This window comes from Chanodichthys erythropterus, chromosome 7 (genome assembly GCF_024489055.1).
Source record: "Chanodichthys erythropterus isolate Z2021 chromosome 7, ASM2448905v1, whole genome shotgun sequence".
In the NCBI taxonomy this organism is placed as follows: domain Eukaryota; kingdom Metazoa; phylum Chordata; class Actinopteri; order Cypriniformes; family Xenocyprididae; genus Chanodichthys; species Chanodichthys erythropterus.
The window spans coordinates 14,022,439-14,039,194 of NC_090227.1; the positions used below are offsets into that span (position 1 = coordinate 14,022,439).

General features: G+C 37.2%; 1 protein-coding gene across 1 annotated transcript in view; it reads right to left on the reverse strand.

Moving 5' to 3' along the window:
- gins2 (GINS complex subunit 2) overlaps positions 1-16,756 on the reverse strand; it is a 32,323-nt gene that overhangs the window by 13,827 nt on the left and 1,740 nt on the right. The gene's annotated exons all lie outside the window — the stretch shown is intronic.

Here is a 16,756-nt window from a genome sequence, read left to right on the forward strand (position 1 = left end):
GTTTGTCTACTGTTTAGTTTTGAAATGATTGTGCTATCATCTTTTTCAGGTTTTTCAACTATTTACTATGTGTTTCCACAAATAGGTGGATTTCTAGGTTTTTGCAAAATAAGCACAAGTGGATTTAGCTGGTTGACGCAAAAGAAAATCTAACTCGTTAAAAACCAATAAATTGTCTTGAGTGACATTTTTGAAAAAAAGTTATTTTATTCACTAGCTAATAACCTTATCATTACCTTTAAAATTAAACTCCTGAACTTGATTGTAAAAGCCTGGTAAAAAAATGCTCATTTAAAAAAAAAAAGATGTCTGATGGATTTAGAGGGTTTTGCATCTGAACTCTTCATATTTTCTTTCTACACCTGTTGATGTTAGCCTTGACTGAGCTAACGTTAACATACACTGGTGCTAGGTAACTTCTTATTTGGACTGTTAGCTAAATATTAAATGTAGGCTAAGAACATTGTGTGTAGCATGAAAACGAGTCCACTTTTAGGGTGACCCAGACGTCCCGTTTTCCAGGGACAGGACTGTTTTTTGTTTTTTTGTGCTCCGTCCCCGACTAGCGCGGTCACCGGAAATGTCCCCGTTTTATAGCTTGTTCAAAATAACTCGAAAATACACTGCAAAAATGTCCGACCAGCATACAGCAGCCTGCTGGTTATCGGAGCAATCGTGTAGTGATCATGTTCACCAACAGTTTGGGGTGCATTTTCACTGTTCCCGCGGGTCGTTTTTCATGTCTGCGGGTTTAAGCGACCCAAATAACATGATATTTAGCTCCTGGAATGCGACTTTTACCTGGTGAGCCCCGGCAAAAACACGGATTTACCCTCCGGTAAAAGTAGCAGGTTTTGTTGTGAAAACCTGGCAACCCCGGCGCCATTATCATCAGTTATCAAACATCGTTATCATTTTCAGCTTTCAGGTAGTAACATACTAACTGATCATGTTAAATTAAAGTAATACTGTTACGTGTTTTATAACAGGGTCTCAACGGGATTGTTTTGGACAATTTTAAATGTCTTAACTATATCACGTGGTGAAGGTACACTCAAATATGAATAAATAATAAAAAAAAAACAATAATCTTGCAACTCATTTAGTGCTTAAAATGAGTCTAAAATGCAAAATAATAGTTAAAAATAGTTAAAAGCTTAAAGTTAATTTCTGTAGGCAAAACAGCTTGTGAAAATTGAAAATATTAAATTCAATAATAAATGTTAAAAATATTTGCTGTTTTATTTATCTCATATTTATGTTGTTTTATTTTGTAATGTGATTTTTCAAAATAGTGTAATAGTTTTTTGCAGCTAGGCATACTGGTTAGTTTTTTTTTTTGTTTTTTTTTGAGAATTGTATTAAAACCAGACCAAAAATCCTAATAATAAAATTAAATGTAAAATCAATGTGGAACCCACAACAACTTAAAAAAAAAAATCAAAAATGTATTGTCCCCGTTTTTTTAATTAATAAATAACAAGTGAGATTTCGGTGAAATTTTGACCATTAAAATAGGAAATGTCCCCAGTTTCCTTTTTTCAGAAATCTGGCCACCATTTAACCGCAACATTTTCTGTCAGCAGGGTTTTTCCTGCATAGAGAATTACGAGGCGGCCGCCTCCATCATTCTGACGTGTTTTCCTACAATGATGTAATGAAACTTCCACACCACTAGTATGAGCTAAAATACAAAAATACAAAATTTTCCAAGAAGCGGACTCGCGTGTGATGTCAAACGAGTTTGTTAGCAAAAGTTTTCAAAGGCCGAATGGGTCTAAACAAGTATGGGAGTGCTTCAGATTAGCTGATAATAAAAAGGTGGTTTGTACACTCTATATACATAGCAGCACACATACAGGGACTATTCTGGATGATGGGCAGCTGGAAAAGGCAAAGCCACAGCCACTGTAAGTGTTTTTGTCCATTAAATTATCTCAGCCTTTGTAGGGAGAACTTTTAAAATCCGCTGTCCTTTAAGCTGCTAAATACTTTTTGAATTAAGAGAAGCTGAGAATTGAGAAACCACTGTAATGGTTAGATTGATCTGTGCCTGCATTTGTTAACGTGCAGGCTTGATGTATCCGACCATAATTTTTACATTTATATAAGTTTGTTGTATTTATTTTTCTCTCAGTTGCAGGCAAAGCCATGTGACTGAATTCCTGCAAAAGAAGGACTGCTCACCACAACTGGCTACAGCGCTTACTGATAGTGTCCTGAATATGATTATCAAAGACATGAGACCACTGTCAATGGTAGATGATGAAGGTTTCCGTGCTATGGTTAAAACATTCCAGCCTGGCTACATTCTCCCTAAAAGAACATGCTTCATACGAATTATGGTAATGAATTACAGAAAGTCAGAGATGCCCTCTCTTCATGCTGTTCCGTGATCAGTTCAACAACAGATGCCTGGACATATATTGCTACAGAGGCGTACTTGGGCATAACCTGTCATTTCATAAACAATGACTGGGAGCTCATGAGCTACCGTTTGACTACTATGCCACTCGAGGAAAGAGACACTGCAGAGAAAATTGCATCCTGGATTGAAACAGCAATTGAAAAGTTTGAATTACCTGCAAGTAAAATCCAGGCAGCAAATGTGGTGGCAGCCCTCAAATTGTTAGAAGAGAGGCATGGGATATCTTCAATTCGCTGTGCTGGCCACACATTACAGCTAGTGGTAAATCATGCTCTGAAGAATCCCCAAATAACCAAAGCAATTGGAGCTGTAATATCCTTAGTGGAACATTTCAAAAACAGTGAGACAGAGGTGGCCTATCACATCATGTCTGTCTGACCCAGAGGTTACACGGTATACTGTGTTAATAGGTTAATAAATCATAACTTAAAGTATGGAATTAATTGCTGTAGATTTTCTTTTTCTCCCTTTTAAGATATTATGTTTTGTAAGGGGCAAAATATTGAGACCCCTTCATCCAGTTTCGAGGAGTTTCATTCTAACCGGTCAAGGACCCTAATTCTTTTTATGACTAGTATGTCGAAATTCAGACAAGTAATGAATTTACATTTACATTATTATATGAAATCCCCTACTCTAGTCAGCCACTGAATACTATGGGCCTAAAAAAAGTGTAATTTTCTATCAGGTATACCTTGGCAGAGCGTTTGGATTTTCTTGATGCAAAACCCCTCTAATCTCTAATGTTACAGTTGTGCCGGAGTCGGAGAAGAAAGCTGATGATACAGATTGTGACAACGATGTATCTGATGATGAGGTGGCATGCGATTACAAACGCTTTTACCATCAAGGTTGCTGAAAGGAGAGGGCTTAATCTCTGATGATGCTTTTCAAATACCCCTCTTTGACATGGCAGATATAGCTGAATGTCCTGCGGCCTTAGTGAGTGCATCTACAGAGCCAAACATCAATGCTGTTGAATAAAAAGAAAATAGTCCAACAACACCTGGATGCACAAGAAAATCAAAGACAAAGAGCAGAAGTTCAAGAAAATTAAGACAGATACTAAAAAAACATTACAGGCTAGGCGTCATCAACTCCATTCCTATCAACCAATCCCATCATCAAGTCAGATGATCCAGCAGACATTGATCTCACATTCTATCCCAAATCACTACAGGATATCACCCTGGAAATGTCAAATATATATGCAGCACAGAAAGGTGCCACCCTCAGTCTGACTGATAAAGAGCTCCTAACAGTCTATCGCATTATTTTGACCACTGGGTACCACTCAGTCCCAAGACGACGTCTTCTGTGGTCAGACGACAATGATGTCAACAACAAAAGCATTAAAGAGGCCATGCGGAGGAACAGATTTGATGAGATCAAATTCATATTGTGGATAACATGAAAATCACAGATGACCCTTTCTTCAAGGTGCGTCCTGTGTTTGAGGAGCTGAATAAAGTCAACAAACTGGAAAACTGATTGTGAGATGGAATGACAACGTGTGGTCATTGTTGTGACCAATATAGAGAATGAGTACTCAGATGTCGACATTCAACGATGGAACAAACAGAAACATGCAATGGATAAAGTGAAACAGTATAAAGTATACAACATGTATAAAGATCTACAACAAACATATGGGAGGTATTGACCTGCACGACCGAGGCGAGGCGTAAACCGTTACCCAATGTGTAAACCGTTACCGGATTGGCATCCAATCAAAGAAGTCGTGGTGGCCATGCTACAGCTGGGCACTCAATGGTGCTATGGTCAATGCATGGTGTTAAAAGATACATGGGGGTGTAATGGGAAGTGGGAGGTGAGGCTGCGGGGGTAGCAGTGTGGAAGGATGGGGTCTATATCTTAAGTGGCATGACACAAAAACAATACATGTATTTATTTATTAATTATTTAATTTATTCAATACCCACCAATTGAAATTAATTCATCCATCCATTCATATAGGTCATGTAAAGAGGGAGACAGATCTCCTCTCCTTTCAAAGGCTGATTGCCCAGTGTCTCCCCCAACACCATGGGATGAGGCCACAGGGGCATGGAAGAAGGTCAGTGTTGGGCTCTGCAATATGTGAGGCTTCCAGATTTGACAACTTGAACCACTGGCCCCACAACACAGGAAGAAAGTACATGAGGTGTCTAAAATGTGATGGACGCACCTCCTTTGCACATGAGAAATGCGGTGTTGCCTTGCATGTTGAGTGCTCAAGAAATTTTATGCAAGCCAACAATAAACTTCTACCCAGGAGAGAGAGGAGAGGAGGGAGAAGAGAGATAGAAAAGGGGATAAGGGAGGACATGTATGACATAAGTTCCCATTCCGAATGTCTTTTGAAAGAAATTGTATGTTTTTATTTTTATTTTTTTCTCCATATAGATGTAATTTTTTCTTCATTCTATTTATTTTTTACATTAAAGGAACACTCCACTTTTTTTGAAAATAGGCTCATTTTCCAACTCCCCTAGAGTTAAACAGTTGAGTTTTACCGTTTTCGAATCCATTCAGCCAATCTCTGGTTCTGGCGGTACCACTTTTAGCATAGCTTAGCATAGTTCATTGAATCTGATTAGACCGTTAGCATCGAGCTTAAAAATGACTAAAGAGTTTTGATATTTTTCCTATTTAAAACTTGACTCTTCTGTAGTTAAATCATGTACTAAGACCGACAGAAAATGAAAAGTTGCGATTTTCTAGGCTGATATGGTTAGGAACTATACTCTCATTCAGGCGTAATAATCAAGGAACTTTGCTGCCGTTCCATGGCTGCAGCAGTGCAATGATATTATGCAGCGCCCGTGAGCCCCTGCTTGCACAGGGAACGTGCCTTGCAACCATGGAGACGTATGTGAGAGACGCTGCGTAATATCATTGCGCCTGCTGCAGCCATGATACGGCAGCAAAGTTCCTTGATTATTACGCCTGAATGAGAGTATAGTTCCTAGCCATATCAGCCTAGAAAATCGCAACTTTTCATTTTCTGTCGGTCTTAGTACATGATTTAACTACAGAAGAGTCAAGTTTTAAATAGGAAAAATATCAAAACTCTTTAGTCATTTTTAAGCGCAATGCTAACGATCTAATCAGATTCAATGAACTATGCTAAGCTATGCTAAAAGTGGTACCGCCAGAACCAGAGATCGGCTGAATGGATTCGAAAACGGTAAAACTCAACTGTTTAACTCTAGGGGAGTTGGAAAATGAGCCTATTTTCAAAAAAAGTGGAGTGTTCCTTTAACATTTTTGATACACAATGCCCTGTTGGGGCAACTTAATGGCTGCAGTTTGTTCTGCACTATGTTCCACCACTTAATGACAAATGGATTTGTTGTTTGTTGTGTTTTCATATTCAACAGATTATAAGCTAGATGCAGCTTTTTTGGGTTCACGTCAAATGTTCTTCGACTTTTATAATAAAATGTTAAAATGTTCATAATTTTATAATAAATTTGTTCATGAATAAAGATTGATCTGTAGAAAGCAGTTATCTGAAACCAAATGTTTTCCTCCTATTCAAATTTGACATTGAAGGGGTATACACAACATATCTGCCCACCGGTAACTATAGTTGCCACACATTCAAATATGATTTAAGAAAAAAGAAAAAAAAAACTGGGGAAAATAAATGCAGAACATGTTCACATGTTAACATGACTATATGCATGAAATTATTCAGAACTATAAAATTTGGGCACAAATGAGTTCATTTGATTCTGTGGTAGAAGTAGCTGCGCATGGCTTGAAGTGAATGATGCCTGCCAGTGCGGCTGTGCTGGCTCGGGGGCCAGGTGAGGTCTCATGTGAACAGAAATCAGCAGAATCAGCCCGCATAAAACGACGGAATTTTGTTTTGGCTTTTAAGTTCCACAGAGATCACACCTTTGAGTTTTGGCTTGACCAATGAGAAAAGTGCAATTCTCAGGTAGGAGAGTTCTTTTGTTTGAAAGTGAACTAATTTGCATGAGGGGAGTAAGCTGGCAGTTTGTGTCCATTTATACTCTGATAAATATAACAAACAAACAATGCATTCTAAGAGATTGTGGTGCCCATTAAAGTGCCGTCATTAACCCTCAGGGGTCTGAGGATTTTTACCACAAACTGGGCTACAATAATATTTGAGGAACATGTATGTACATGTTTGTGTTTTTGAAGGAATAACGTTTATGCGTGGTTATTGAAAAAAACAAAACAAACTTAAGTCACTGAAATAAAGCCAAAAAATATATATTAAATATTTGTTCACAAGACTTCTGGGTATTTGAGGTTGTAGACTAGAGTTTTTGCTTCAAAATGAGGTAAAAATTATGCTGCCTCCTTGTTCATATAAAACAATAGAGAGATATAAATTTTCTAAAACATTTTTGGTCAAGAAACACAGTATGCGTGGAGGCATGAATCATCATGAATAATGGGTGATTCTCACCTGAGAAGACAAAAGAATTGCATAAAGAGCTCTAATGACTTGCATAAATAATGAGCTCTTTCAGTCAGGTAGGCTGTGAGAAAACCCTTTGTTGATCATGTATCAAATCTCATTATGGTGTAAATCAAACATACAGAAAAAAAACAGCAATACTGTGAAATATTATTACAATTTAAAATAATGGTATTCTATTATATTCTTTAAAATATAATGTATTTTTGTGATGCAAAGTGTCTGAACAATTATGTTACTTCTATGGCATTTAATATAGGCTTTTAGCTTAAAAGCATGCACATTTGGAGAAATATTGATGGATTCTCATATGTTTGTCAATTTTCTATACACAGGAGTAAGATTTATTCAGGATTTATTGTCATTACTATGAGCGCTGGATACTGTGTTTTCAATTCATACTTGCAACCGGAGGGCACTCTGTGCACCTTTAGTCCACAAATGCCTGCTAAAGAAGAATAGGCAATCCAGGAACTAATCGAACTAATAGAGGCCAGAGAACGCTAACTATGGCTATTCAAAACACTTTTCAAGACAATAAATACACAATTGAGACAATGTTTACATGTATTGACTGAATTTGCGTCTGAATAGCGCTGGCTCCGTGGGCGTGGCCGCATTAGCGGATAATGAGCTGAATCACGGACTTCTGAAATGGCTCTCTTTTCATACAGATTACATAAACACAGAATATTTGTTTTCGATTTGACTTACACGATTTAAAACCTGATATTTCAACGTTTTTTTTAGACATAAGTGTAATTTTTTTGTCATTAGTAGGGGTGTGACGAGACCGGTATCTCACGAGATGAGACGAGACTCGAGACTGAGTTCACGAGACGAGACAAGATTTTTACACACTATTTTTAAGAAATCCTCAATGGTGAAATCATGACTAGAAAAAATATTCTGCAGGTGTATTTGAAATGTTTTAACTAATCATCTTGTAATGAATATTTCAGTTCTACTTTCTGAGTATGAATTATCATATGCAGTAAAAGACAACAATACTCAAGCACTGTAAAAGGTTTTGCCACAAACTCAACTGATTTGACTTCTCTTCTGTATGATTTCAGTCTCTTCAGACCTTACTGTACATGATTTATGAGCTTCTACAACTTTAGACCTCCTAACTGAACTCCTTTCCACAAACTGATCATAGAAATAAAAACAGTATAACTAAAAATGTTAACACTTTACAATAAGGTCTCATTTATTAACATTAAGGTATTAACCAACATCAACTAACAATGAGCAATATATTTGCTACAGTATTTATTAATCTTTGTTTATGTTAATAAAAATAGTCATTCATTGTTAGTTCATAGTTTACAGTGCATTAACTAATGTTAACAAATGAAACCTTATTGTTTGTGCTTAATAAGATTAAGAGAAAACTGTTATTCGTTTTCATGGTAACACTTTACAATAAATGCAACCATAATCACACTCTCTCAATATTCAAAGTGCAAATAAGACCACATTTTTCTTTGATACAGAGCTGAGAGATGGTTACAACTACACTGCCCAGCCTAAAATAGCTTTCATATTGAGATATCTGTGTTCATCAGGGAGCCGCTTTCAAAATGCGGGGTATTGAGATCGTGTTTGAATGCGCGCTCCTGTTTACTTTCACTTTCAACGATCGCACGTAACTCTGTAAATATGGAGCGGCGGCGTCCGTTATCCAACTGAATTAAATTTTTTTTTATATAAATACAAAGCAAAACGACAGTGGAGGCGTAAAGTAAACGTAGCGGTGGCATATTCTTTCCTAATCATCCTAACCACTCTGTCATGGCAACATCACAAGACTACTTTTCGCCTCGACGAGAAATCTCGTCACAGTTTAGTCTCACGAGATCTCGTGACACGAGATCTCGTCACACCCCTAGTCATTAGTATTCACTAAGTTACAGTTAATTTTCTGAGAACTATCAGATTGGAGGTCGTTCAGAGGGAGACGAGAGATCACGCATCATGTTAGTTTTCTTTATTTTACAAAAAGCACAACATTTTGTTGTTTCTCTGAGTGTACACAAATAAAAAAAGATATTCCACAGATAAAAAAGGTGTATAACTCTTAATTGTATGTGCAACTTAGAGTGACCGTCGATCCGAGGGAGTTAAATGATGAGTATTTTTATATTAGACACCACCTAGATGGGCTACATTATCTAGTAGTTTGATCATCATGCATACATAACACCATACAATATACAAAAGAACAATATACAAACAGTAATAATGCACAAAATGTACTGGGGACATGCATGTGCATTCATTTAGGCAGATTTGTCAAGGAATTAGTGGAAATGATTCCATTTCTATGGGACATGTCTGTTTCTTATACAGAGAACAATCAATGCCCTAAAGTGTCTTTGAAGTGTATGAGTGAAGCATACGGAGTCAGCATGGGCGAGGGGTTGTATAGATAAACTTTTACAATTGTGTGTTTGATCGATCCAGTCGTTACACATGCTTTTAAAAAGTGTTTTCATCTGCCGTGATCAGGATTTTACCACCTCCACCTCATTTTGAGCCAGGAAAACTGTGTGTATGTATGTATATATGTGTACATATTTTATTTTTAATTTATATTATATTATATTATATTATATTATATTATATTATATTATATTATATTATATTATATTATATTATATATTAGTGGTGGGCCGTTATCGGCGTTAACATGCTGCGTTAACGTGAGACTCTTATCGGGCAATAAAAAAAAACATCGGTGTTAATCTATTCTTAAAGTTGGGTTGGGAGCTGGGTCTATTCTACGCAAGCTATGATGACTTTCACCTTGATATTTTAGCGCAGATGTATACCTAGCTGAATTGACCCTTTGCAAAGACCCGCCCCCCTTAGTTACTATTGCTTTGTCCGACAAGCCCTGGCGCTGTCACGCCACACAGAGTGATAATTGCATCACGGAGCAAAGAGTATACTGACAACACGTCGACAGACAAGACAGAGCAGGTTACTTATGATATTTAACAAAGTCCCAGCTTTAAAACTGTATAGTTTTTTTAAGAAATTCAAACAAAAAAAAAAAACGTTTGTTGCTCTTTAATGTGCCGTTACCATGGTCGTGACAGATTGCTGTGCCTCAGCTCAAGAGGCTCGTAAATCGATGATCTTTTATAACGAGTCCATTTATAGCATCATATAAACATGAATGAACATGAGAATCAATGTTGTTTCAAACGCGGAAAGCTTTGCTGCGTCCCAATTCGCCTACTTATACTACACCCTAAAAGTATGTACTCTTTCTGTGAACAAAAAGTATTTACTTTTGAGTGTGTAGCAAAAGAAGCTTTGGGACATACTATCACGTCATAGCATTGCGTCTTTGCTCTCTGTCGCATCCAGTCACCGTAAACTGCCCTGTCAATCATCTTACATCCTCCAAATTTCATTTAGCTAATTTCCTACCGTATTGAAGTGAAATGCACGTGCTGTTGATCTGCAGTTGCGAGTCTTTCATGCGGTGAAGAGCCTTGGTGAGAGAGGCTTTATGGCAGAGTGGCCCGACAGAAGCCTCTCCTCAGCGCAAGACACATGAAAGCCTGCATGGAGTTTGATAAAAAAAAAAAAACACCTGAAGGACTCCAAGATGGTGAGAAATAAGATTCTTTGGTCTGATGAGACCAAGATAGAACTTTTTGGCCTTAATTCTAAGCAGTATGTGTGGAGAAAACCAGGCACTGCTCATCACCTGTCCAATACAGTCCCAACAGTGAAGCATGGTGGTGGCAGCATCATGCTGTGGGGTGTGTTTTTCAGCTGCAGGGACAGGATGACTGGTTGCAATCGAGGGAAAGATGAATGCGGCCAAGTACAGGGATATCCTGGACGAAAACCTTCTCCACAATGCTCAGGACCTCAGACTGGGCGAAGGTTTACCTTCCAACAAGACAATGACCCTAAGCACACAGCTAAAATAATGAAGGTGTGGCTTCACAACAACTCCGTGACTGTTCTTGAATGGCCCAGCCAGAGCCCTGACTTAAACCCAATTGAGCATCTCTGGAGAGACCTAAAAATGGCTGTCCACCAACGTTTACCATCCAACCTGACAGAACTGGAGAGGATCTCCAAATCGAGGTGTGAAAAACTTGTTGCATCTTTCCCAAAAAGACTCATTGCTGTATTAGATCAAAAGGGTGCTTCTACTAAATACTGAGCAAAGGGTCAGAATACTTAGGACCATGTGATATTTCAGTTTTTCTTTTTTAACTCCCTGAGGTCAGAAAACACGAAAAAGCAAAACAGACTTACAATACTCCGTCATTTCTTGTCATAGAGACATAAGTAATATATCAATTGAAACTATAGAATGTCTTTTATTTGTGTACACTCAGAGTAAAAACAAAATGTTGTGCTTTTTGTAAAATAAAGAAAACTAACATGATGCGTGATCTCTCGTCTCCCTCTGAACGAAGTCCAATCTGATAGTTCTCAGAAAATGTTGAAAAACGTTGAAATGTCAGGTTTTAAATCGTGCAAGTCAAATCGAAAACAAACATTCTGTGTTTATGTAATCTGTATGAAAAGAGAGCCATTTCAGAAGTCCGTGATTCAGCTTCATTATCCGCTAATGCGGCAACGCCCACGGAGCCAGCGCTATTCAGAGGCAAATTCAGAGGCAATACTTGTATGCATTGTCTCAATCGTGTATTTATTGTCTTGAAAAGTGTTTTGAATAGCCATAGTTAGCGATCTCTGTCCTCTGTTAGTTCGGATCGTTCCTGGATTGCCTATTCTTCTTTAGTGCTCAGGCATTTATGGACTAAAGGTGTACAGAGCGCCCTCCGGCTGCAAGTATGAATTGAAAACACAGTATCCAGCACTCACAGTGATGACAATAAATCCTGAATAAATATTACTCTTCTGTATAGAAAATTGACAAACATATGAGAATCCATCAATATTTCTCCAAATGTGCATGCTTTTAAGCTAAAAGCCTATATGAAATGCCATAGAGGTAACATAATTGTTCAGACACTTTGCATCACAGAAATACATTATATTTTAAAGAATATAATAGAATACCATTATTTTAAATTGTAATAATATTTCACAGTATTGCTGTTTATGATGAGCTGAGACATTATTACAGAGGGTTTTTTTTTTTAATCATCCTAAATTGCAATCCTCATCCATCGAAACTTTCATAACGAGATGCTGGTTTGCTATAACCAGCCGAGAAACATACTTTGCATATCATCTGGCCATACAGCGGTAGAATGTTTCGACGTTCCGTTCAGACAGGAACAGCGCGATGCAGGAGGGCTTGTGTTCTTCAGATACAATGACAGAATACGACAGAGCGAATGTTTTTTAGCGAAACACACTGGAATGAATAATTCTCTCTGCCATCTGATATAATCAGCATGGACTTTTTAAGATCATCTAACTGCGTGACATAATGAAATATTAATTTTTTTAATGAAAAAACACTTGATGCTCAAAATTGAGTTGTACACCATACAATATTTATATTGTTTTTTTTTTTTAAATGTAATTACCATATATATCCATGCTTAACTTGAATAAGAAAAGAAAATTCATTCTAAAAAATGAAATAAATGGAAAGCATAGAAACATAGAACTTTCTCATGCATGTCAACACATTGTTGCAACACTTATTTTATATTTTAAAACAAACTGTAAATAAACAGTTTGTGTTTCTTGAAAATTATTGCTTCAAATAATGTTTTACCAGATAGAACCTTATAATTCCAAGTGAAAAGTGATTTTTTTTTTTAGAATTAGAAGGTTCTATCTGCATTTGACCCGTCCCAAAATCACCATTTACAAATTTAAGAGGATTTTGATAGTGTACAGTTAGAATAATTTTGGGTCTCTGTCATTTTCATGTATTAAAGAAATTTGTTCACCATATAATTTTTGCTATATCGAATGCAAAAAAATTTAAGCTCAAGATCTCAAAACCACTCAGAATGCAGTTAGAACCTTATAATTCCAAAGGGACAAAGTGGCGCAGCGTACTGCTAGTTAATTGTTTAAGGCCATTTTCTATTTCAATCATCACGCAGTAACCAGTACAACCCTAAACATGTTACATGTCTAGTCGGTGTCTCCCTCCTTCATTAGCCAAGTTTCCATCCAGTTTTTGTGACGTTTTGTTATCAACAAAGTAAATATACGGAAACAAATATTTGGGAAATTTGCTCTCTTTAGGCTGTTTCCATCCAGTTGGCCTTTTAACAATAAAATGATGTGTGTAATGATGTCATCCCTAAAAAAAAATGCATTGTCTCAAAAGTTTCCATGCATAATTTTGCATATTTCACAAATTCGTAGCTATATTTTGCATCCCAAATATTTGTAAAATGTAGAGTAGTGAGACAACTGAAGTACGCCAGTACTGCTTATTTTCACATATAATGTTATTAAATAGGAAATTTAAGAAGACGACGGCGAAGTGGAAACTCGTCTGACAGGACTTTACTGCCTTTATTTGACGAAGTGCAGGTTTGGACACAGAACAGTTAATTTGTCCTGTATGAAATTTTGTTAAGGTCCATAAAAAGACTGGTACAGTGAAATATTAGCCTAAGTATTTGCATATTGCGGCAATCTTTAACGCCTTGAACATGAAGTCAAGCCAGTCGCGGTTTGTAGCGGCCTGGAATGCATTCAAAGCAAAAAAGTTGTATTCGTTTCAGAGTTCAATAACATCAAACCGATCAAAAACATAGAACCAATGTTGATTTATTTATTTTTTTTGCTGTAAACATTTTATTTATGTATTTAACCTTTTTTTATATGGTCTACACTAGCTAAACTGAGGCTTATTGTCTAAAATTCTGTTAGAGCTTTATTTTCCTAATTTATTTTCTTCCTTAATTTGACAAACTCATGATGCATCTTTGACTACGGAGAAGCGGTGCTTTAAGGGGAGCAACACCACGAATGCTGCATGCCACGAATGCTGCATGCATGTAGGCTATAGGCCAATTCTGTCATGTGACACCAAATTTATTTGCGTTAAAGCCCAAACCATTTTTTTTTCAACATATGAAATAGCAACATAGAATTTTTGCACTAAAAATAAACGGAAAAATATTGTGTCGACATTTGAGAAATTTTATCGACAAATGGCATTTCCACCAGCTATTTCGCTAAACATTTTGAAACGCTAAACCTTGTTTTGCAAAAAAATCCTTGGATGGAAACCTGGCTGTTGTGTTTTTGGTTTATTCCCATACCTAGTTTTCTCCCATCTGTCTGATTAGTCATTTAGTTCACCTGTCGTCTCATTAGTTATCTAGTTAGCCCCTGTGTTTTTATACCTTGTGTTCCAGAGATTGTATATTATAGGGAGATGAGAGGGTCTGTATCTCTTACCATTGGAGAAAGCGTAACGGCTAACTTAATCATGTGCGCCATCTCTCAGCCTATTGTGTAATGGCAGTGACATCAGTGCCCGCCGTTCAAAACTCCTACCGCCTATGTGTACCGCCAGGGCCGGAGCGTTAGCATTAGCCGTTATGTTTTTTTGGCTAAAGGTTGCAGGCTTGCCTTCCAGTGGCTTTGTTGTGTCCGATCTCATCAATGCATGTGTCGAAGTTATGGTGTTTGTAAAGGTTTCCGAAGTTTAGTTATTAAAAGATATTAAAAGATAAGGGAAAAATCTGTAGATGGAAAATCTCCACACAAGTGCATTTTGTTATATACAGAGACACTTTAAAGGTCTAAAATGACTTTTCAACATGTTAGTTTGTTTTTACTTGTTATTTTTAGGGGTGCACCGAAATTTCGGTCGACGAAAATTTCGGCCGAAAATGGCATTATCAGTTTCAGGCCGAAATAAAAAGTCCAGCCGAAAATGTCAACCGAAAATGAATGTCAACCGCGCCCCTCCCATCTGTGCGCTAGCGCTTGGGTTTCACTCACGGTCAAGCTGTTATCACTCGTCACCAACCCCTCCCCTCCGTGCTCAAGCAGGTTTCACTCACGGTCAAGCTGTTTGCACGCGTCTGCAAAGATTAAGCATATCAGCGGTATGGTAGTATTTTAAAGTTTCAGATGAGGATAACAAACTTGCAATATGTAACGTTTGTTCTGCAAAAGTCTCACGAGGGGGTACGGTGCCAAAGAACTTTTCGACAACATTTGATACACCACCTGAAAACACGACATCCAATTGAACATGAGGAGTACCGCAAAACAACATTGGTTATATTATTTATTTATTGTTAAAAAATATTTTAGGTTTTGTTATGTAACAAAAAGTGTTAATAAAAGTTTGATGATTATTCTATTGGTTTGTGATTTTACATTTCAGATCCATTAAAAATTAAGCAAGAAGCCATTTTCGGCTTCAGTTTCGGTTTTCGGCCAAGTGCATCCTAAATTTTCGGTTTCGGTTTCGGCCCAGAATTTTCATTTCGGTGCATCACTAGTTATTTTGCACTAGTGATGGGGAGTCGACTCCAAAATAGCCCTAGAGTTGAAGTTGATTCCAGCACAGGAATCGTCTCTAGTTTTTCGACTACAATGCTGTCTGAAATCGCTCACTCATGTGTAAGAGAGCTGGAACTGTCACAGAAACAACGCCACAGTCACACAGTTTTATCCTACATGTAGCTTATTTACAATAAAATAATAGACAATTACATTAGCCATGGTATCCTAATTTGTGTTCATTATCATTAAACTAATATTTAAAAAAAAAAAAAAAAAGCCAACAAGAATAAACTCATTAATAAGTGCACATTATTCTATGTATATAGCCAAGATATTTTTAGTATCTGGAACTCTCCTGTCCATGCAGCTTTTTGTGCTATTACAATTGATGACAATGCACTTATCACCCTCATCCAACTTTGATGAATTAGATGAATTAATTAAAGAATACATTAACTTCTCTTGAAACCATCTTCTGAAATAATATTCGACAAAGGATTTTTCTTGTGATTTTTCCTCTTTAAAATTAGTATTGGCAACATCATTTCAAGGTAATGTCATCTCTAAACTGGATTAAATTGGCTAATCATGCTAAAAGTGTATTGTTTTAATAAAGGTAGTTTTAGGCTTTGTGGTGGGAAAAAAAAGAAGAATAGCCTACATTTAGTATATAATAACGACGATTATTATATACTAGTCGATTCCAGGAGTCAATTCCACCGACACCTATGTTGAAGGGATACTCCACCGTTTTTTCATATTAAACTATGTTATTCCCTTAACTAAGACGAGTTGATACATACCTCTCTCGTCTCAGTGCGTGCACTAAATCGCTCTGTCATGCGGCGAAACTTTGTTAGCACTTAGCTAAGCCCAGTTCATTCAATAGGGGCCAAGCAGAGAAGCTACCAAACACCTCCACGTTTTCCCTATTTAAATACAGTTACTCGAGTAGTGTAACTCGACCTAGGACGGTGACACAAAACAAAACGTTGCGCTTTTCTAAGCGTGTAAAATGGATAACTATATTGTATGGCGGAATACCATAGCAAGTGCTCGGGAGCACTTTGACTTGGCGCAGTAATATCTTCACTCGTGAAAAGTCCCCCGCTCCCTCTCCTGTAAAAGTCACGTTGGTTCTATTGACGGAAATGAGAGGGAGGAGGAGAGAGAGCGGGGGCCGGTGAGAGGACTTTTCACGACTTTTCACTTTTCATCTTAATTTCAACATTTACTAATTCATTATTAAAATCAAGAGTTGTATTTGTTAACATTAGTTAATGCACTGTGATTAACATGGACATGGACACGGATGATTTTTTTCAGTGTTTTCATTCGAACAGCAGCTCAGTATTGGCCAGCTGATATAGGAGCCGGCCAACACTGAGCCCGTGTTCAGACATAAACACTGAAGCTCT